Genomic DNA, 24925 nt, shown 5'->3' with positions numbered 1-24925 from the left:
AGGTAGTTGTCTCGGTGCGGGGTGAGTGTTAGTGGAGAAAGAGTTTCCTCCTAGCGGGTTCAACACTCACTACCTTGTGCTGCCGGTGGGCATCCATAAAGTCATCTGCCTTTTTAGCTGCTTCTGTGATAGACGTGGGGTTACGGTCTCTCACCCATTCCTGCAGCTCTGCGGGGATCCCCTCATAAAACTGTTCTAATAGTAGCATTTGTAATAGGTCCTCCATGGACCGTGCCTGGTTCGCCTGTACCCATCCGAGGGCTGTCCTTTGTAAACGGCAAGCCCATTCTGCATGTGAGTCCTTTTCCGCTTTTTTCAATTCTCTGAAGCGCCTCCGGTATGCTTCTGGTGTCATAGCATACCGAGCTAGGATAACCTCTTTCACACGGCTGTAATCCCCGATTTCTGTATCCGGAATTGTACGGTAGGGTTCAGCTGCTCTCCCCGTTAACCGTCCTGCTAAGATGGGTACCCAATCCTCCCTATGGATTTTATGTAACGTGCACAGTCTTTCAAAGTCTTGGAGGAAGGCATCTATATCCTCCTCCACTTCTACATACATTTTAAACGCCTGGTATGGGGTTTTTGGCTTACCCTCTTGCACCATAGATACTGCTGGACTTCTTTCTGGTGTCTGTGGCCTCCTTTGTCGCATTACAAATTCTTGCACCTCTGTCATTGTTTTGGAGATGATTTCCGTTGATGGGTTCTCCCCATAAAATGACAGTCTGAATTGGAGTTGTCTTTGGAACTCCTCTTGCTCTGTACTGTCTGTCTCATTCCTTTGTTCAGCAACCGAACCATCCTCTGTTCGGTATTCTGCCATTACTTCAGCGATAAGTATTGCCTTTGTTGTGTTGCTGGCTGGAATACCTCTTGCTTCAAGAAGATCTTTCAGTGTGGATCGCTTTAATGTAGAGTAATCAATCTCCATTAATCCTTGTTCCTCTGTGAGTCTGGATCCCAGCGCTGCCAACCAATGTAGCGGAGAGCTGATAGTCCACAGCTATTCTCCACTTAAGATCCCAGTGAGGCTCAGGAACAAGTATTATAGATCCATAGAGTAGTAATTCCAGCAGGCAAAATAATCCAACAATATCCCAACAGCACTCCCAATAACTGGACGACACACAGCATCAGGAGCAGAACAGAACTTTTATTCCCACAGTCTCCTTTTAAGAGTTTCTCCCATGCAAGGGAGGGATTTACACACATTAGGACATCAGCCAATACAGTAATAGTTAACTCCCACACATCTCCTCCTCTCAAGGTGACTCATAATCCTATTATTTGTACCATACAATTCCCCAAAACCTGGATGTACCCCTAAACCAGTAGATAGCATAATTCTTAGGGTACCGCCAGGTAGCCCTGATCTGGGTGAATAATATATCCAAAATTCACCCAGATCGGACCAGGGGTTCGGGAGTTAGGTGGAGGGTGAAGTTTGACCGACCGCACACGAGGTAGTATCCGAAAAGGATTCCATGTGTTTGGGCCCTGCGGTCGGTCTCCGTTCGGCAGTAAAAACATATAACAATCCTTGCCATCCACACTTAATATTACCTGCATTGTAGTTCCCTTGTTCGGTACTCTGTTTCTACCGAACGGGGGGTAGTCTGGTCCCTCCGTTCGGTAGTTACGGAACTCTGGAGGTCTCAGCGGTGTTCGGTTGTCTGAGTGTCCGATTTGAGTTCCAGACAATCGACGACCAAACACAGCTGAGATTTTTTTGCGTAAGATGGCCGCCGCGTGTGGTTCGTACACCGAACAGCGGCCACCCAGGCATTTACCAATTACCCATTAAGCTGTGGTTTGGGAGAAGTGTGAACGCTTAACGAGGCGCACACTTCTCACTGGGGTGGTCTGATGGTTCGGTAGTTTCATTCCTATGAGACTACCGAACCCACATACGAAAATACACATCTATTACATATATACACGGATACAATAAAACAAATGCAGTCTTATCTGAATATTACAGGACAGGCTTGATACAATCCGCTACAATAATCTCAATGCTGGCTTCACTTGGAAACCGTTTTGCTATTTTGTTTTAATAGCATGAAGGGCAGAACATGCAGTTTCACACATGTACGTCGAGTGGAAAGGAAGGAGTACTTCTGGATATTCTTCAAAAATTGTAATCCAAAAACGTAACATATTATTGCAGTTACTTTTCATTGCCTTTAGATGCCGATCTGAAGTTCAATGGGGCTGTGCTAAGGGGTGAGGACACTACACTAAATCTACAGTTAAAGCACTCATTTTTGTTGAGAGCATCTACAATACTATTCAGCCAGCCATATTGCTTTACTTTGAGGGAATTGTAATTACAGACTGGGCTTGTAACTACTACATTACACACTAACTTTTTGTGGTTGACTGCAGCTCCCATGATAAACAGCCAGCCAGCCATTACTGACTAAACACCATGGAAAATGCAGATTGGGATAGTTGCGGCTAATCTTTACCATCCCAGCTACTGTAAACTAAGGTTCTCATGTTGCACAGTTACATACCTGTCTTTTAGGTAGTAAACGATGGTCAAATAATTTTTCCTATTAATGGATAACTAAACTATACCTCCCACTAGAAACGCTTTTCTTGAGCCAGCAAAGATAGGCAATGGGGAGTTGGAATTGGAATGGAAGAGGGAAGAAAGGGGGGTAGCATATTTTGCCTCCCCTTTGAAAAAAAATATTCAGATAACTTAATAGCAGAGTACCAACAAAAGGGGTGGTAGCCAGGGGGGAGGACAATAGGTCCCCCCTCATTATCCTTTAGGGCCCCCACCCGCCGCTCAGGGGTGCAGGCCTGGGGGGGGTACTAGTTTTTTTTGTGTTTTTAGTAGACATGCCCCTACTCGCGGTACAGCGTGAGGAAGGACATTGGGGGCTTAGGAAGTGGTGGGGTGCCCCTCTCCCCGCCGCCTCTATTTTTACGTTTTACAATGGCCGCTAGCTCCATCCTTGTAATAAACTGAACAAACAAACGAACACTAATATTCAGTGTTTGTTTGTTCGTCTGACATTTCTATTCATTCCGTCGTCTTTCTGACGAATGAATGGATGTAATTCCTGTTTGCATGCCCAAGTGTTTAACTGGGCATGTGCGGGAATTTCACAGCGCTATCTAGTGTGGGCAGATGATGTGTCCCACAGGGCCTTCATCTACCCACACAAAGATGGTGGCGCCCAGAACATAGGTCCGGGCATAAAAGAAAGATTAAAAATAGGTAATATGGGGGGCTTAGGGGCAATTGGGGAGGTACTAGGGGGTCAATTAGATGTAGTGGAGTCGGGAGGGGGGTTAAAAAAAAAAAAACAGGCTTCGGCCATGACAGTGCTACTTTAATATTTTTAACTTTAACCTCCCAAGCTTTAAATCATTCCATTTGGTTAATTGATCAGGTACTGAAAACCATCAGCCTTTATTTATTTTACATTATTTTTTGGTTTTGATTTGTTTCAGGGAGCATTACTTATACATAGTTCATCCTTTTTTTGTTTACGCACAGCTTGCTTCCCAGACTAACAATGTATCTTAAATGCCCTTCCCTCCTAGCCATATACAGAGAGCATATCTATTATTTCTGCAACAGTTTGTACATGTAGAACTGAAATTATATTGTGAGATCTGAACCCTGAAACCTATATTCATGAGTCTGCATCCTTTAAACATGAAGACTTGTGACCCGTTTCTAGCATAATGGATTTATCTTCAAGTCTTGACCTCTGTTTCATTGTTTTTGTAACTATATTAGTTATTGCCTGCACCTAAAAGATCCTGAAGACCTAACTTACCCAATATATGTTCAAGTTCCCGTAGTAATGGATTGATTCACAGCTGCTAAACCAGGTTGGACTGATACGTCTGAAGCCTCATGCCTTTAAAGGAACGCTACAGTCACAACAAGAACTTAATTGGGATTATGTTGTTATGGTGAGTGGAGGCCTGGGCATCTGGCTACCACAAGGGGTAAAACTGTTAAACAGCTTACTCCAAAGTATTTAATCTGGTGCCCGTCATATAGTTGAAATTTGGGAGGGGGCGGGGACTTTAACAAGGCAAGGGATGTGTGACAGCTAGGCACAATAAAAAAAAAAAAAAAACGAGTATGACCCCCCATATAACTATAAAGAGGAATCTATATTCTATCTTAACCTTCACCAGACATGCCAAGGTGGGGTTATATCTACTACACAGTGAGCAGCCAGTGGAATCCATTAATATCTCTCATCTCCTGGGCTATAGCCTTGCACTTCTGCAGGCTTTTTTTTTTTATTTTTTTTTTATTTTTACTATTTGAAAAAAAAGGATGGATTTTTAACATTCTCAAAAGTCCCAAATATGGTACACCAGGAAACATACAAGGACAATGTGACAGACAGGGATTTAGGGAAGATGCTACTTGGGAAGTATGGAAATACACAAGTGATAAATGTGGACTAATGTTAAATGATACAGTTCTCACTTTCAGACCTCATTATCTGCCATCTGTCTATTCTTTCTGCGTATTACCATACATAAAAAGTTCAAAGAGCCATTTTATCTTGAACAATATTCAAATAATTAATATTTATACCAAATGACTGACTCAATGAATCAAAAACGTTTCTGATCTTTTTATTCTGAACATAAGGATCAAATATGTTTAAATGCATTTTCCTGTACTTAACAAAACATTAGCAACTATATATCTGTGAAAAAAAACCACAAACGTCAGAACACATAAAACAGAAGAGTGATCTAACATTTTTTAAAGGGGAACTGTCACTTTTATAGAACTTAAAACGTATACCGCTGAATAAAACATTGAAAAGAAAATGCAAATGTAATTTGTGATAACTTTTTTTATTAGATGCTTTGCTATATTTAGCAATTTATATCGTAATCCAGCTCAGACAATGCAAAGATAGGACAAACATTGCAAATGTAGAGGAGAAATAGAACACTGTTCCGTTTCTACACTTCTCTGTAGATTTGGGTATTTGTTTTCAGACAAATGTGAATTCATCTGAATTCCGCACTATTGGTTCATTCAAATGAAACATGAATGAACTAATAGAAACGAGTACAAAATTGCCGAAGTACCAAAGTGTACTAAGTTGTCATTCGTCTAAGTACACGGAGGGAGCTACCGGCATCTGCTTTGTAATTAGATTATTTGAAAAATAAAAGCAGAGTTACTCCCTGCCAGGACCAGGATACCGGGATACGCGGGTGACCAGCAGGAGGGGATGCGCTCTCTTCTGCTGGTCATAGAATGTAACGTGGCCGAGCAGGCAGACCACGGTAGAGGAAACTTCTGTTCCCCTACCCGGTCTGACAGGAAGTGCTCACAGAGAGCACACGACTGCTTCCTGTCAGATGGGGTACAGTGAGCAGGGGATCATCCAACATTGTCTGCCTGCTCGGCCATGCTACAGCAAGGTACAGGGAGAGCTTGGGGGGGTGATATAGGGACACATGAAGTGCTGGGATGGGGCTAATGGGACACATGGGGGCTGGGAGGGATGGCTAGTGGGACACATGGGAGCTGGGAGGGGGCCTATTTGGACACATTGAGGGCAGAGAGGGGGCTACAGGGCACATTTATGGCTGGGGTCGCTAAAAGGACACATGGAGGGCTGGGTGGCTAATGGGACACACAGGGGTGGCTACTGAGACACATGGGGTGTATAGGGACTCATGGAGGGCTGGGAGGGTGCTATAGGAACATGTGGAGGGCTGGGAGGGAGGGCTAGTGGTACACATGGAGCGCTGGGAGGGAGGGCTAGTGGGACACATGAAGGGACAGAGAGGCTATATGGATGGAGGGAGGGATGGGGGCTAATGGGACACATGTGGGGGCTACTGAGATACATGGAAGACTGGAGACGGTGGAATGAGACACATGGAGGGCTGTGGGGTAATGAGACACATGGAGGGGCTGGGGAGTAAAAAGACACACAGAGGTGTGTGGGGAGACAGAGACAGAGGGGTTAGGAAAGGGGCACAGGAGACCCACACAGGAGCTGAGGAAGACGAACAAGAGACACACAGATGGGTTGGGGAAGGGGAGAATGAGACACACAGAGAAGCTGTGGGGAAATATACACAAAGAGGTAATGGGGCCTAGGAAAGAGACTCACAGAAAGGCTGGGGTAAGGGAGAAAAAGACATTGGGGCTGGGGCTAAGAGGCACATGGAAGGGGCTTGGGGGAAAAAGACACTAACAAAATGCATCTTTACTTGTGTCTCCTGCTCTCCCTGTAATTTAGAGTTGACCGGTGAGAGAAAGACGTTGTATTAAAGGGATACTATAGTCACCGGAACTACTACAGTTTAATGCAGTGGTTCTGATGACTATAGCCTGTCCCTGTAGGCTGAGCACTGTAAATGCTACCTTTTCAGAGAAAAGGCAGTGCCTACATTTCTGCCTAGGCACATCTCTACTGGCAGTCACTCAGGCGGCCACTAGAGATGCTTCCTAGTCCAGTGCTACACACTCTGATCAGTCCCCATAGAGATGCATTGATGCAAAGCACCTCTATGAGGAGATGCTGATTGGTGCGGTGAAGCGCAGCATTTTGCCACACATGCGCAATAGCCCCGCAGTGCTTTCATATGGGAATTGAATTGGCATTGACTGAAATTTATCCAGTTGTAAGCCAAAGTGAAGAGTACACTCTTATTACTTAAAAAAAAAAAAAAAAAGATAACTTTTTTTTTTTACTGCTGTGCAATAGCTTACATTCACAATTTCAGTCCAAATGGCCAAACTTTTCTTAATATATCAAGAAAATGGACTGAAACATTGATTATATGCAAATGCACATCTGCTTTGTTTATTTTGAAGCCCTATGAGTACTTTCTTTTTTCCCACTTCCATAATTGCACACTAGGCTGGCGCAATGCATTATGGGGCTGGTATATCATTTTTTTTCCAGGGATGCTTTTCATTCCTAATCCGGGCCTGCTCCTTGCCCCCAACAAGTTAAATTACCTATGCAAATGTAACTATGGGCCATTCAAATTGAAACATCTGATTGTCTTAACACCAGCATAAGTAGAAGGGTGGAGGCACTTATTGATCAAAAGTTGATTTAACTACAGGCTCCCAGACAGACACAAACCTAATTAACAGAATTTTGCACAAGCCTAACTTGTATTGTTTAATAAAGATGTTGTAACTATTGTATACACGAGGAGCTCTCGGTCATTCAGTGCCGACTGTGAGCGGTATTAACTCACAAAGGAAAGTTTCAGAGCAGTTGAGTGTGGAACCACTTTTTAAAAACAATATAAAAATATATAGTGATTCTGTACATGAAAGTGTTGTAATGCAGGTTTAAGGTGAATGAGGTTCCTGCTGTCATCTGGGGCAGACATTTTCACTTACCACTGGAATTACAAGACTATACACCATTACTTGTATTTTTTAGGTGGACTTCATCTAGCAGATCTTGGTTTTAGTTGTATTGCTTTTATTTATACTGCTGATATCATTGGTTGTGTGATTATTATATTTCCCAACCCTGTATTTTTTTATTTTCTTTTCAGAGTTTATATTTTTATTAAAAACAAACTGAAAAAAAAAGTTTTGACAAATGTCAGTACAGATGGAGAAAGAAAGTTACCTATTTAGACAGGCAGTAATACTCCTTACAACAATACATAATGGGGTAGTTATCCTACACACAAGGGCAGCATTTTTTGTTAGAACCAGTAAAGTTAACTATTTTGATTAAAAAGTTTCATATAACCCAAAAGAATGATGGTAGAGCGGATGTCAGAATCAAGCTCTTTAACCCTTTAAGGACCAAACTTCTGTAATAAAAGGGAATCATGACATGTCACACATGTCATGTGTCCTTAAGGGGTTAAACAATTGGAGATCAATTATTAGATCTCCATATATAAATACTGTTCAGTTCAATTATTATGCAAATTTAAGACACTGTTCAAAATAACTTTATCAATCAAGAACCTATTACTTAAAATAATGAGTAGCTGTTCAAATCCCACCCAATATCATACTATGCCTGAAACTAGAACTCACAACCCAAATTAGTTTTATTTGAACTGTATTTTACCTTCCTATTTGAGAATTTTACGAATTAAGACAACATTAGCAAAGATCCATCCATTTGATTTAATAACATAAAAGGAGATTACAAAGTCAAAAGTTTGTTTTAAACAGCATACAATATTACAGCTAATTACACTAACCAGCTCAAAGAAAAATGTTTTTTTTTTTGTTTTTTTTAAATGCAGCTTAGCGCGGAACAGTGAAACTACAGCTAACATTTAATATTTTGTAAGAAACTATAGTTTGGAGCAGTCACTACGAATACTACATTTTAACAACTTTTTACATGAAAAGCATTTTGGAGTTTTAACTTTGTTTAAACAGTGAAAATAAAATAAAAAAATAAAATTTAAAAAAATGGTCTAAGTATCTCCACGAAAAGAGAGTTTGGATGTCTGATTTAAAAGCAGTCCTATGAGAAGGATTTCAGGAGGGAAGGTTTGAGGAGATGGAAGGGATCAGAGCACAGAATTTACTTGTGTATGGGCTAAGGAACAGGAAGTCCCGGGACACAAGATATCAGTATTAATGGGTTGGATGTGTCCAGACTCAGAAGCGCCTGTAGGGATGATCACTGTAAGTGCCCCCTTTCGTAGGGTGAGAAGACGGCACCTTTAAAGAGGGTCGTGAGCCATTCCAATTATCTTGGCCGTAACCTTCATATGATTCTAGCCCCTCGCCATGGCCATAATCATAATATTCTGTATCACTTTGGTTTTGATTGTAATATCCTTCATACCCTTCATAGTTTTGGTCTGCGTATGAATCTTCATAACCATATTCGTCATAAGACTCTGGTGTTGGAGGTGGCAAAGAGATCACCTGGATGGTACCACCACGTGCCCTTCCAGCAGGTGTGCCTCTACTTGCAGGAGCAGGAGTCACACTGCGACTGGCACCACGTGTTATTGCACCTCTTCCAGGATCACCTCTTGGAACAAGAGAACGTAGGGGTCCAGCCCTTCCCCTTGATGGAGGAGCAGCAGAAGGTGGGGGTGGCGGTCCTCCTCTACCCCTAGCCGGTCCACCTCTTCCTCCCCACGGGCTTGCTCTGGGGAAGCTCCATTAAGATAGGAGAGTTCTAAAAATTGCTCCGGAACAAGGAATTTTTTAACCTCTTCCAAAGCATGTGCCATATGGGTGTATGCTTCACAAGGTGGGCCAAAGACTTCAATAAACACCTGAAGGTCCATATTCAGATGGGCATACTTAGGGTCACCTCCTTTGCGAAGTTCTTCCTCCTTTGCCTTGTCTCTCATTGACCCTTTTCCCAGTACAGAAATTTTGGCTCCAGTCTCCTCCTGAAGCCTCTTAATGGTGTTACCCTGTGGACCCAGGATCTTTCCAACAAAGTTAAACTTTGGGTATAATTTGACAGGTATTAGAACACGTTCTTTAAGTTTCATATTTTTGTGCGAGAACAAATCCATGTAAGTGTCATCTTCATCCTTCTTGGGTTCACCACCTTTTTTCATTCCCTCAATTTCACTGTTGATGAGGCTCATGGCGTGTGTGAAGGACGGGTCCAGGCTGTCCTTCTCTGCCATGAGCTCGGGCAGGTACTTGGACTCGGTCTCCATGCTGTCGGCCATGGCGGTGGTGGCGATGTTGTTATTGTTGATGCTCCTGGCTGGCTCGGTCGTTGCCTCCTCCTCCCGCTCTCAGCAAAGCTGTAGCCCAACCCTGTATTTTTAGTGCAGTGTCTCATACTTCTATTTATTAATACTTTTAGTACTTTTCTAGATAGGTAGAGGGTTCCCTATCAGACGAACAAGTGTTAGAATATATATAATTTTTGAATTTTTAGTCTTAGTGTATGCTAAATTAACTATGCAGTATGCATACTTAGAATAGGAATGAAATGCCTGAAATAAGTATGAAATGAAACCCTATGGGGTCAATATGATGCCCATATTAGCATATTCCCTCATGCCCCTAACCGCCATGCCACAAGTACAGGCATGTCTACAAAATATGTCTACTAATGTTTCCCAGTTGCTAATATAAAGGTTACAAACAAATAATAAAGTACTAGTCTTTTATGACAGTGAGCAATGCATATATGCCCCTACCTGTGGCAAGGTGGGTAGGAGCATGTTACAAATCGCTATTTGTAACTGGCCCTTTAAATGAGAAATTGCCCTGCTTCCCTGGATTGTGGAGAAGCATGTTTGCCAGCCTCCTGCCTCATGACTATGGCCCCTGGAAGATTGTGCCCCTGAAAACTTATTAACATTTATTGGGTGTGTATGGCCCTTTAAGAACCGTCTGGGGACATATTGTGACTTTGCTGAACAATGCCCCTTTAAGACTATGTCCCCAGACCGGTAAAATAACTTGCCCCTGGCTTTCTCCCACTTGGTTCAGTAAATAGGGCTTACTGAACCGAGTACCACACCGGCGGACCACCCAGAAGCTAAAGTGTGCAGGCAATTTACCTCCCAGGCTGTGAGGTTACTGCCGGTCAATTGCACGTGGCGGCGGCCATCTTGGTTTCCTCGAATGCGGTCAGCGGTGTATGCTAAAGATTCTGTGGAACTGAAATCGGCTACACATTTTGCCGAACACCGCTGACCCTTACCTTCTCCCATACGGAACTTGCAGCTCCAGAGACTAAGTCCCGTTCGAAATGGGACTTAGTCGTTTTTCGGCATGAAATTGACCGGCCGCACAGCCCAAATCTATGGAACTGTTTTGGGCAGGAAATTGTGCTTGCGGTCGGTCATAAAGGACTTCCAGCTAACTTTTGATCCACTGGAGGGATTTGGCTGATTTTTGGAAGTGTTTATGTTTGATGTATGCTGAGTCTGAATATGCAACTTTTATTGAAATTGAATGTATGGTTTTAAAGTTACAGTGTGTATGTGAAAACTGTATTTTTACTGTATGTAATAATTGGTTTAACTGTTTATCTGAGGGGAGGGAACCTGTGGGCTGTACTATGCTGTTATTGGTTAATTTCATCCTCCCCCTGGGAGTGTCCTGTGTGTACCTTATCCTAATAAAAAGCAGGCTGGGTGTTCCAGGCCTCAGACCTCTTCTGACCCTCAATACGTAGCCTTGTCTCGTTATTGGAGGGAACTGCTATATCACACTGGGGATTGCTATGCGCTGCATATTCCCCTGAGCTCTTAATCACTTAGCTCTTGTAAGAGCTTGTTCCGGATACGCTCTCCTGGAGGAGAGGTCTTCCCCACACGGTCCTGGAGGACAGAAGCCGATCCAGGGTGGAAGGAAGACGGCGCGGCTCCAGTAAAGCTACGGCGGTTGTGGAGCCTACGGTGGTTGTGGTGTCGTCTGCAGTGCTTGGAGTCCTCTGAGAGCGCTAGGAGCATCCATCAACGGAGGGTACTCGGTCGGGGTACACGGAGCTCCGTTACAGTGGTGGCAGCGGTGGGATGGCGTCCTAGTGCGAGGAGAAGCAGCTCAGAGACACTGGTAACGTTTGGAGTTACAAATTGAGGGCAACGCTAGCCATTGGGCAGCGCCCCTGGCTACAACAGGATGGAATCAGCTGGTTTGCGGACAGCGTTCCATGATGAGGAGGAGAAGGAGGCCGCAGATTACAGGGATGCAGCCAGAAGGGAACTCTGGTATGATGCCCTGGAAGATGCCCAGTGGCGGCGAGGTGAGAGTCTCCCCAGTGATGAGCAGCGGCTACAGAAGCGTGTGGCAATGCGAATGCATCTATTGGGAGAGCAACCCCTAGATGAGTGGGTGGCAAGACTGGAGACCCTGGTATGGCGAGAGATCGGGCTAGCCAACGCATACCAGGCCCTCTGGTGGTATACCATCCGACTTACCCCCTGGACAGCCGAGCACGACTTACCGGAGGGGGATGATTACGATGGTCCTGGCCTACTTCAGGATGCCATGGCGGAGGAACTTGATTTCGGCAGCACAGAGGAGTTTAGGTTTTGGGACATCTACGATTACCGGATGGGCATGTATGTCTGGGCTGACGAACGCGAGGTGAGAGAAGACATGACCCACCTGGTAACAAGGGAGTGGGAGCTGGAGCAAGACTACCTACGCCTGCTCAGCTCCGTGCAGCCCCAACCTACCCGACAAGCAGAACCAGGTCTAGAACCCTTCAGCTGGAAGGATATAGTAGAGGTTTACTGGGAAGATCCCCAACCCCAGAGTGAGTGTCAGGGAGCCGAGGGTGCCGTCCTTCCCCCCCTGCAGCAGTGTGTCCTACAGAGAGCAGAGACAGTTGGTCCCTCTCTACAGCAACAGGACAATGGTAAGGGAGTGGAGACAGGCGGTCTCCCTCTCCAGCGGCAGTGTGTACTCCAGGGGGCCGAGGGTGCCGTCCTTCCCCCCCAGCGGCAGTGTGTCCTACAGAGAGCAGAGACAGTTGGTCCCTCTCTACAGCAACAGGACAATGGTAAGGGAGTGGAGACAGGCGGTCTCCCTCTCCAGCGGCAGTGTGTACCCCAGGGGGCCGAAGGTGCCGACCTTCCCCCCCAGCAGCAGTGTGTCCTACAGAGAGCAGAGACAGTTGGTCCCTCTCTACAGCAACAGGACAATGTTACGGGAGTGGAGACAGGCGGTCTCCCTCTCCAGCGGCAGCCTGTGTTTCCGGGAAAGGAGCACAGCACCCCCTCTCCCCAGCGGCAGCTTACCCTAACAAGGGGAGACACCAATCCCCCAGACGGCGCAGATGGGACCGTGGTCTCTGTGCCTGACCTACAGGGATGCTGGACAGCCTTTCCAGATCCCCAACTACCCTCACCGGGACACCCAGAGGAGGGGGTAAGTACAAATTCCCCTCCCCAGGTAACTCCTAGCGTGGCACCAGAGTTAACAGAGGCAATGTTAACCCCTACTGACGTCCATGTTCCCTTGGCTACAGAGCCGGATGTCCCGCAGGCTACCCCAGCCAAAGAGCTGGCAGCTGGGCAGAGTGCAGTCGGCCTCTGCCCTACCTTTGTCCCTGGTCCAGAGCCTGATGTCCTGCAGGCTACCCCAGCAGAAGAGCTGGCAGCTGGGCAGAGTGCAGTCGGCCTCTGCCCTACCTTTTTCCCTGGTCCAGAGCCTGATGTCCTGCAGGCTACCCCAGCAGAAGAGCTGGCATCTGGGCAGAGTGCAGTTGGCCTCTGCCCTTCAAGTACCCTCGGCATGTGGCCTCATTACCACAGGCAAATACCCAGGTGCAGTGACTGTGTGTTGTGGGTGGGCTGTTCCTGTACTTTGATGTTGTGGGGGGGCTACTCGGACATCTGTTTATTGTGGGTTGGTGGATCGACTAACGGAGGCACTGACCGACAGAAGGTCAGGTGCCTGGTTAGTCTTCCCCCCAAAGGGGAGATGTGTTACAAATCGCTATTTGTAACTGGCCCTTTAAATGAGAAATTGCCCTGCTTCCCTGGATTGTGGAGAAGCATGTTTGCCAGCCTCCTGCCTCATGACTATGGCCCCTGGAAGATTGTGCCCCTGAAAACTTATTAACATTTATTGGGTGTGTATGGCCCTTTAAGAACCGTCTGGGGACATATTGTGACTTTGCTGAACAATGCCCCTTTAAGACTATGTCCCCAGACCGGTAAAATAACTTGCCCCTGGCTTTCTCCCACTTGGTTCAGTAAATAGGGCTTACTGAACCGAGTACCACACAGGCGGACCACCCAGAAGCTAAAGTGTGCAGGCAATTTACCTCCCAGGCTGTGAGGTTACTGCCGGTCAATTGCACGTGGCGGCGGCCATCTTGGTTTCCTCGAATGCGGTCAGCGGTGTATGCTAAAGATTCTGTGGAACTGAAATCGGCTACACATTTTGCCGAACACCGCTGACCCTTACCTTCTCCCATACGGAACTTGCAGCTCCAGAGACTAAGTCCCGTTCGAAATGGGACTTAGTCGTTTTTCGGCATGAAATTGACCGGCCGCACAGCCCAAATCTATGGAACTGTTTTGGGCAGGAAATTGTGCTTGCGGTCGGTCATAAAGGACTTCCAGCTAACTTTTGATCCACTGGAGGGATTTGGCTGATTTTTGGAAGTGTTTATGTTTGATGTATGCTGAGTCTGAATATGCAACTTTTATTGAAATTGAATGTATGGTTTTAAAGTTACAGTGTGTATGTGAAAACTGTATTTTTACTGTATGTAATAATTGGTTTAACTGTTTATCTGAGGGGAGGGAACCTGTGGGCTGTACTATGCTGTTATTGGTTAATTTCATCCTCCCCCTGGGAGTGTCCTGTGTGTACCTTATCCTAATAAAAAGCAGGCTGGGTGTTCCAGGCCTCAGACCTCTTCTGACCCTCAATACGTAGCCTTGTCTCGTTATTGGAGGGAACTGCTATATCACACTGGGGATTGCTATGCGCTGCATATTCCCCTGAGCTCTTAATCACTTAGCTCTTGTAAGAGCTTGTTCCGGATACGCTCTCCTGGAGGAGAGGTCTTCCCCACACGGTCCTGGAGGACAGAAGCCGATCCAGGGTGGAAGGAAGACGGCGCGGCTCCAGTTAAGCTACGGCGGTTGTGGAGCCTGCGGTGGTTGTGGTGTCGTCTGCAGTGCTTGGAGTCCTCTGAGAGCGCTAGGAGCATCCATCAACGGAGGGTACTCGGTCGGGGTACACGGAGCTCCGTTACAGAGCATAAGGGAGGTTTAAACATATCTCATACTAATATACTTTGCTTGTGGGAATGGGGGAAGTAAACAAGCAATGAGTGAGAAATTAAAAAAGGAAGTGGTTATCCAACAAAAATATGCAAATAAAATTCAAATGAACCAAACATAAGCATGGACATAATTTGGTTCATCTTAATAGTTTTTTATTATTATTTGCCGATTGCTAGATGCAAATTACAGAGATTGTAACAATGATTGACAGGGAACTAAAATGTAGACACTGAGTCGGAAGATAAAGATCTCTAAATTCAACTTTTAAACCCCCTTTATGAAGACAGAATTCATTTTCACAGGGCTGAAATCTATGAGAAGACCAGACTTTAATGAGAATTCTCAGACTGTTGCTGTTTGTAGAAGACAATGACAAATAGGCAAGCTCTAGCTGCAAATTTAAAGTTAAAATAATTGTAAACATTCACCTAGTCAATTATGTATCTGAATCAACTATTCTGAATTAAAGGAACACTTGAAATGTAACAATATGCACACAGAGGTGGAAATTCACAAATTGAGGAAACTGAAAATGTTACGGTTTCATGGGAAATATACAGTATTGATGGTAGGGTAATTTGAATATATAAATAGGTGAGAGTCTAGGACATCTGTAGTAATACATGTACATACACAGGGCCGTCTATAATAGGATTAGGACCCTGGGCAATGCATTTCTTGGGCCCCCAGGGCTCTGCCCCTCCCACCGCCTCACCCCCCAATTACGCCCAACCCGCAATCACACTGACAGACGTACTGGCCCATACACACACAGACAGACATTAAAATAGTCACAGATACATACTGACACACACAATCACTGACACACAAATATATACTGGCAAATATACTGACACACACACACATACATACATACATACACACACACGCTGACAGATACACACACAGACACTGACAGACGTATTGACACACACACACAGGCATACTGACATACACACTGACACACACACAGGCATACTGACTTACACACAGACAGACGTACTGACACATACACACAGACAGACATTACAACATTCACAGATACATACTGACACACATACACTGACACACAAATATATCCTGGCACACACACACACACACACACAGACATACATACACACACAGACATACACACACAGGCCTACTGACACACACACACAGACACTGACAGACATACTGACACACACACACACACATACATACACAGACACATACGCTGACAGATACACTAACACACACAGACACTGACAGATGTATTGACACACACACACACACACACACAGACATGCTGACACACACACAGGCATACTGACATACACACAGACAGACGTACTGGCACATACACACAGACAGACATTAAAACATTCACAGATACATACTGACACATACACTGACACAAATATATCCTGGCAGACACACAGACATACATACACACACACACAGGCCTACTGACACACACACACACACATACACATACACTGACAGACATACTGACACACACACACACATTTAACCACCCTCCAGGTTCTTACCTTTCTGGAGGGTGGCTTCCCTGGTCCAGTGGCAGGCTGAGGCAGATGGGAGTTCTCCTCTGGAACTCCCCTCCCTGCCTTTCTCCTCCCGCGCGGATATTATCTCCGGTGGGAGGAGCCGGCTGCAGAACAGGACCGGGCCCCTGCTGACACATGATCCCCGGGTGGCCCTTAGTGCTTGGGCCACCGGGGAAGCCTCCACAGTGTGCGGGAGCTGCACCGCCCGGTCCATAGGGGCTGCGCAAATCGCACAGCCCACGGAGCAGCTGCTCTGGGCCCCCCAGGAGCAACTGGGCCCAGGGCAGCTGCCCCGTTTGCCACGCGTTAAAGACGGCCCTGTACATACATTTGCACTCTAAATCTTTGCAAATGCATATATATATATATATATATATATATATATTTATATTAGGGATCGACCGACTATCGGTTTTACCGACATAATCGACCGATATTGGGTATTTTCGGCAATATCAGTATCGGCCAATAGAGATACCGATATTGCCGATAATACCTCCTAGGACCGCCAGGCTCATTACAAGCCCGGCGGTCCTGGGGGGGCGGGCAGCAAGCATTTACTCACCTCCCAGCAGCTCCTCCAGCTCCCCAGTGTAACTCTTGCGAGACCCGCGGCCGTCAAAGCGTTGCCACGGGTTACCATGGCAACGCTCTGCACTGGCCGCGAGAGTTACACAGAGAGCTGGAGGAGCTGCTGGGAGGTGAGTAAATGCTTGCTGCCCGCCCCCCCACAGCTCAGCCAATGCCACTGGACCACCAGGGACTGCTATATCCCCCCTCGCTGGCCAGGCAACAAGCAGGGAGGGGGGACAACAAAAATAAATAATAATGATTAAATATAAAAATATAAAAAATGCCCCCTCACACACACACACACACTCCATTATATACACATACTACACAAACACATAGTGTGCATTATATAAACACACTAAACACACACTGCATTATATACACAAACTACTCAAACACACACTGCATTATATAAACACACTGCATTATATACACAGTGTGTTTGTGTAGTGTGTATATAATGCAGTGTGTGTGTTTGCATAGTGTGTGTATATAATGCAGTGTGTGTGTATATAATGAAGTGTGTTTGTGTAGTGTGTTTATATAATGCACACTACACAAACACACTGCATTATATACACAGTGTGTTTGTGTAGTGTGTGTATATAATGCAGTGTGTTTGTATAGTGTGCACACTATACAAACACACTGCATTATATACACACTACACAAACACACTGTGTATATAATGCAGTGTGTTTATATAATGCAGTGTGTGTTTGAGTAGTTTGTGTATATAATGCAGTGTGTGTTTAGTGTGTTTATATAATGCACACTACACAAACACACCACTATATACACACACTATACAAACACACACACTCTGCATTATATAAACACACTACATTCACTATACACACACTCTGCATTCATTATATACACACACTACACAAAAACACACACTTTGCATTTAGTATATACAGCATTCACTTTTAAACACACACTGCATTCACTTTACGCACACTACCCACACACTACACAAACACTCTGCTTTCATTATATGCTTTCATAATATACACACTGCATCCACTACACAAACACACACTGCATCCACTACACACACTACACACACACTACACAAACACACACAGCTCCCCTGTCTAAACACATTGCATCCACTACACTTGGCATTTATATTTTGTGCATTTACCTTAAGAAATTGTTTTTATTTTCCAAAATGGTAAATGTACATAATATCGGCAAATTATATCGGCTATCGGCCTGAAAGTTCACAGAATATCGGTATCGGTATCGGCTCTAAAAAATCAATTTCGGTCGATCCCTATACAGATAGATAGATATAGATCGATATAGATATAGATATATATATATATATAGATATATACACACACACACATATATATATATCTAAGGCTGGGCCTGTAGTTGTGGGAAGGGCTTGGTTTCCCTTCTTAAGGGACGCCAGACCACTCCCCATTATTGTTTCAGTCTGGTGATTTGCATACCTTCTACACAAAGGAACGCTTACCTGGTGTCAGGGTACCTGTAGTCTCTACCTCAGAGGAGGTGAGAGACTTAGACGTTTATCCTCCCAGAGGGGTTGTTTCTTCCGTTCCTCGCGGTTCTCTCGGCCATTTACAAGCCGACCGCGAGGGATCCACTTCCTTATATGACGCGACGCTCAGTAGTCGACATCATGACGCCAACCCGGGTCGACCTGTCAGTCAAGTCCCGAGCACTAATCAGGACTCGTCGGGGGCGTGATTACCCCCTAGAATCAAGGTATAAAGTAAGGCTTTCGGCATCTGCTCATTGCCCTGTCGTGGTTCTAGCCTGTCTAGTCACTCAGTGCTCTTGTATTCTAGTTGTCTCTTTGGTTCTTACCCGGCTTGTTTGTACTACTCTGTTTACCTCTGTTACCCTTTGACTCGGCTTGTCTCTCGCTTACCTGTCCTCTCGTTCCCTCGACCTCGGCTTGTTCCTAGACCATTCTCTACTTACTCCTTACGTTAAGTCCGGCCATTCTAAGGTCCGGTATACGTACCTACCACCTGTTTGTACTCTGCGTGTTGGATCCCTGTCCCGATCCTGACATTACGACAGGGCCAATGGATCCTGCAGGTACAAACACTCAGGTTGGTCCTTCTGACTCTAGGTTCGACGCCATGGATCACAGAATGGACCAGATGGCTCTAGCACTACAGGCGTTACTATCTCGTTCTGGTAATCAACCAGAGAAGATGCGTAATACTTCTATCTCTCCTGTGAGTTCAGGTCTAGAGGTAGCCACTGTAGGTGCTTCTTCCCGTATCACTCCACCTGTACGTTATGGTGGTTCTCCAGAGAAGTGTCGTGGTTTCTTAAACCAAATAGGTATCCATTTCGAATTACAACCCCGCTCCTATCCTACAGATAGGGCGAAGGTTGGATTTATTATCACATTACTTGTTGAGAAAGCTTTGAGATGGGCCAATCCATTGTGGGAAAATGATAATCCGTTAGTATATAATTATAATGCCTTTGTAGCCGCTTTCAGAAGAACTTTTGACCCTCCAGGTAGAAAGGTCAATGCAGCTAGATTACTGTTGCGCCTTAGACAAGAAAACCGAACACTTGTGGATTATGCACTAGAGTTCAGGTCCTTGGCGGCAGAGGTTAAGTGGAATGAACAGGCTTATATAGATGTATTTTTAAACGGGTTATCAGACATAATCCTTGACGAGGTTGCTACTAGAGAGCTTCCTGAAAATTTGGAGGATTTAATTTCTTTTATTTCTCGCATTGACGAACGTTTAAGAGAGAGGCAGAACACTCGAGAGAGAAACCGTAGACCTTCCTTTAAACTAGCTCCTTCATTTCAAAGTTCTGAATCCACAACATCACTTTTTCCAGAACCTATGCAGATAGGCAATACTCGCCTCTCAGAAGAGGAGAGACAGTACAGGAGAAGGGAGGGGTTGTGTATGTACTGTGGAGTCAGAGGTCATTTACGCCTAAATTGTCCTAATCGCTCGGGAAACGCTCGCACCTAAGTTTTTCTAGAGGACAGGCCTTGGGTGTTTCTATTTTGTCCTCTAATCTTAATTATAAAGATCACAGGCTTCTGCTACCCGTTTCTTTAACTTGGGAGAAGGGAGTACTAGAAACTATGGCATTGATAGATTCCGGAGCTGCTGAGAGCTTTATCGACCAAGTTTTTGTTACCAAACACGCTATCCCATCCCAGTTAAGGGAGACACCCTTGGCCGTTGAGGCCATAGATGGTAGACCTTTAGTTGAGCCTGTTATTTTCCGTGAAACCATACCCGGTAAATTAACTGTTGGTATCTTACACGAGGAAGAAATATCTTTATTGCTTATTTCTTCTCCTTCTGTTCCCATAGTCCTGGGGTACCCTTGGTTAAAAAAACATAACCCTATTATTGATTGGGAATTAGGGGAGATAATCTCATGGGGTCAGGGTTGTCAGGACAGGTGCTTACGGACAGTGTCACCGCTTTGCGCAGTTAACACACCGATTAATTCTACCTACTCTACAGAGGTACAAATACCGTCCCTGTACCTGGATTTAAAGGCAGTATTTGACAAAAAGAATGCTGATACTTTACCTCCACACAGGTCTTTTGATTGTAAGATTAATCTACTACCGGGTACTATGCCCCCCAGGGGTAATGTATATCCTTTGTCCACTAAAGAGAACTTAGTCTTAGAGGAGTATATTCGTGAGAACCTTGAAAAATGATTCATTAGGAGATCCTCCTCTCCTGCTGGGGCTGGGTTTTTTTTGTTAAAAAGAAGGATGGTACACTAAGACCTTGCATTGATTATCGAGGTTTGAACAAAATAACCATTAGAAATGCCTACCCAATTCCTTTGATTACCGAGCTCTTTGATCGTCTAAAAGGCTCCAAGATTTTCACCAAGTTAGATCTCAGAGGGGCGTATAACTTGGTGAGAATTCAGCAGGGACACGAGTGGATGACGGCGTTCAATACCCGTTATGGGCACTATGAATACACAGTAATGCCTTTTGGCCTCTGTAATGCACCGGCAGTATTTCAGGACCTGATCAATGAAGTTCTTAGGGAATTTCAACATGACTGCGTTATTGTATATCTGGATGATATACTTATACACTCTAGAGAGATTGAGACTCACCACAGACAAGTCAGAAGGGTATTGCGCAAGCTTCTTCAACATGGCCTGTACTGCAAATTGGAGAAATGCAGCTTTGACCAATCCCAGATAAACTTTCTTGGTTATGTGATTTCTGGGGAAGGGTTTAAGATGGACCCGGATAAGCTCCAGTCCATTTTGGATTGGCCTTTACCCAGGGGCCTCAAGGCCATTCAGAGGTTTATTGGATTCTCCAACTATTATAGGCGCTTCATTAAGGGTTACTCTTCAATTATAGCTCCTATTACCAATATGACCAAACAGGGGGCTGACACTAAGAACTGGTCTACTGAAGCCCTTCTTGCCTTCAAAACACTCAAGGAACTGTTTGCTTCTGCACCAATTTTAGTTCACCCTGATACGACTCTGCCTTTCCTACTCGAGGTAGACGCCTCAGAGACAGGTATAGGTGCTATCCTGTCCCAAAGGTTAGGTGTGGATAAGCCCTTACATCCATGTGGTTTTTTTTCCAAGAAACTATCAGGCCCTGAGAGCAGATATGACATTGGTGACAGGGAACTACTAGCAGTTATCATGGCTTTAAAGGAGTGGAGACATTTATTGGAGGGCACCTTACATCCTGTTACTATTTTGACAGACCACAAGAACCTGTCCTATATTGGGGAGGCCAAGCGCTTGTCCTCCAGGCAAGCTCGTTGGTCTTTATTCCTCACGCATTTCAATTACGTGCTCACTTATAGACCTGGTTCTAAGAATTCTAAAGCCGATGCTTTGTCTCGACAAAATGAACCTTCTGCGATATCTGAGCCGGTTTTGTCTTCTATAGTACCCAGGTGCAATATTATCGCCAACACGAGTCTTAAGATTAACTCTCCGTTGCTTGGTCAGATCATGAAGTTGCAGCATCTGGCGCCTAGACAGACTCCTGGGGCAAGGCATTTCGTTCCTCCTGAACTCCAACTGGAACTCTTACAGTGTTTTCACAACAGTAAGGCGGCTGGGCATCCGGGTATTCGCAAGACATGTTCCTTGATCTCTAAAGATTTCTGGTGGCCTTCTTTACGGAAGGATATTAGGGATTTCATCGGAGCATGTGAGGTCTGTATGAAGACTAAGCAACCTCATACGCTTCCATGTGGGTTGTTACATCCCTTGAACATTCCAGAGAGACCATGGTCCTGTTTGGCTATGGACTTCATTGTAGATTTGCCTGTTTCTAAAAAACAGACTGTGATCCTCACGGTGGTTGATAGGTTTACTAAGATGGCTCATTTCGTGCCCTTAACTAAACTCCCGACTTCTCCTGAATTGGCGGAGATATTCGCGAGAGAGATTTTTCGCTTACATGGGATACCTTCCGAAATTGTTTCCGATAGAGGTTCCCAATTTGTTTCACGTTTTTGGAGATCCTTCTGTTCTCAACTAGGCATCAAATTGAATTTTTCTTCTGCCTATCACCCTCAGTCTAACGGAGCTGCTGAACGTACCAATCAAAAGATTGAACAATATTTGCGTTGTTTTGTTTCTGAACACCAGGACGATTGGGTCGGTTTGATTCCTTGGGCGGAGTTTGCACACAATAATCTCGTTTGTGATTCTACTCGTTCCAGTCCCTTCTTCATGAATTATGGCTTTCATCCTTCCATTCTTCCCTCGGTTTCTCCTTCCCAAGGGGTACCGTCGGTTGATGTTCATGTTGCCAATTTGAGGAAGTTGTGGGATCAGACTCGACAAATTCTCCTACATAATTCCATGTTGTTCAAGAAACACATGATAAGCACAGAAGGGCGGCTCCGGTTTTTGTTCCAGGTGATAGGGTATGGTTGAGTACTAGAAACATTCGTTTGAAGGTTCCTTCTATGAAATTCGCTCCTCGTTACATTGGCCCTTACAGGGTTCTGACTCGAATTAACCCAGTTGCGTATCGCCTAGCTCTTCCAGCTGCCTTACGCATTCCTAACTCCTTTCATGTTTCTTTACTGAAACCGCTAGTCTGTAACAGATTTTCCTCCACTATATCCTCTCCTCGCTCTGTTCAGGTTGAGGGTCAGGAGGAGTATGAAATCAACTCCATCATCGATTCTCGAATCTCCCGGGGGAAGTTACAATATCTTATTGACTGGAAGGGATATGGTCCTGAGGAGAGGACTTGGGTACCTCAGGAGGATGTACATGCTCCTCGCCTCCGCAGGGCTTTTCACTCCCGTTTTCCATCTCGTCCCGGTTCCTTCCGCCCGGTGGGCGTTTCTGAGAGGGGGGGTACTGTCAGGGTACCTGTAGTCTCTACCTCAGAGGAGGTGAGAGACTTAGACGTTTATCCTCCCAGAGGGGTTGTTTCTTCCGTTCCTCGCGGTTCTCTCGGCCATTTACAAGCCGACCGCGAGGGATCCACTTCCTTATATGACGCGACGCTCAGTAGTCGACGTCATGACGCCAACCCGGGTCGACCTGTCAGTCAAGTCCCGAGCACTAATCAGGACTCGTCGGGGGCGTGATTACCCCCTAGAATCAAGGTATAAAGTAAGGCTTTTGGCATCTGCTCATTGCCCTGTCGTGGTTCTAGCCTGTCTAGTCACTCAGTGCTCTTGTATTCTAGTTGTCTCTTTGGTTCTTACCCGGCTTGTTTGTACTACCCTGTTTACCTCTGTTACCCTTTGACTCGGCTTGTCTCTCGCTTACCTGTCCTCTCGTTCCCTCGACCTCGGCTTGTTCCTAGACCATTCTCTACTTACTCCTTACGTTAAGTCCGGCCATTCTAAGGTCCGGTATATGTACCTACCACCTGTTTGTACTCTGCGTGTTGGATCCCTGTCCCGATCCTGACACCTGGTCCTCCCCTACCAGTAGACGTATTCTCCAAGGGAGCCGTATTCTCAGTGATCCACTTCCGCGTCAAGGCGGAGGCAGACCTCTGGAGAAGTTCCCATGTTTTTTTTACAAACGGTTTGGTCCTCACAAACTATTTGATTTAAACAAGCAGACTACTGTAAGTATCGTCGTTCGTCCCGCGAACGGACCCCCAGAGCCCGCCAGCGTGAGACTAACAATCGTGAGTAACCTAGTCTTTCGGGCCTCGTGCGCTTCTTCGGCAATAATATTTTCATACGCACTTATTACATGTTACATTACCTAACCCCACAAAATACTTTATGTAATTCTCACGAACTAATGCACGAATTTAAACGAATGCCGCACAAACACACAAACCACAATAAGACTCTGCAACTCACATACGATTAATAATACAAACGCCCGTGTTTTAAACTATCCGTTTTGATTTGTTCAAAGTCAGCTGCCCTGCCTCACTAATGCTAGTACTTTAGCTACTAATTAGCATACATGAACTGGATAGACGACACAATCCACTCAATTCTCATGTCTGTCAGTGGATGTAACAATCGGTTAAAGTAGATGCTCGTTAAATAGGTTTAATTGATATGTTATTTAAGGGTTTATGGCTATTATGGTGGTATGAAATTATAGGGTTTTTCAGTATCTATTCCTGCTTTTTTATATGTACATGGGTCACGGTTTAACGATTTGTCGGCATAGCGATCATTTGTATAAATTAATTTGTTATGACTTCTGGTTGTCACTACATTGGAGTATTCTGTTACTCATTAGACCTGTCAATTTCAATACCGGTATGTTACATAGTTACATAGTTGAAAAGAGACTTGCGTCCATCAAGTTCAGCCTTCCTCACGTTTGTTTTTTGCTGTTGATCCAAAAGGAGGCAAAAAACCCAGTTTGAAGCACTTCCAATTTTGCAACAAGCTAGGAAAAAAATTCCTTCTTGACCCCAGAATGGCAGTCAGATTTATCCATGGATCAAGCAGTTATTACCCTACATTGAAAGATTATATCCTTGAATATTCTGTTTTTGCAGGTATGCATCTAGTAGCTGTTTGAACATCTGTATGGACTCTGATAAAACCACTTCTTCAGGCAGAGAATTCCACACCCTTATTGTTCTTACAGTAAAAAAACCTTTC

General features: G+C 45.0%; 1 protein-coding gene and 1 pseudogene across 2 annotated transcripts in view; both read right to left on the bottom strand.

Annotated features, from left to right (window-relative positions):
- Positions 1–24925, bottom strand: part of STAC (SH3 and cysteine rich domain) — a 411447-nt gene that overhangs the window by 207019 nt on the left and 179503 nt on the right. The window lies entirely within an intron of this gene.
- LOC134608854 (KH domain-containing, RNA-binding, signal transduction-associated protein 1-like) lies at positions 8127–9693 on the bottom strand (annotated as a pseudogene).

This window comes from Pelobates fuscus, chromosome 4 (genome assembly GCF_036172605.1).
Source record: "Pelobates fuscus isolate aPelFus1 chromosome 4, aPelFus1.pri, whole genome shotgun sequence".
In the NCBI taxonomy this organism is placed as follows: domain Eukaryota; kingdom Metazoa; phylum Chordata; class Amphibia; order Anura; family Pelobatidae; genus Pelobates; species Pelobates fuscus.
This window is presented reverse-complemented; position numbering and strand designations above follow the sequence as displayed.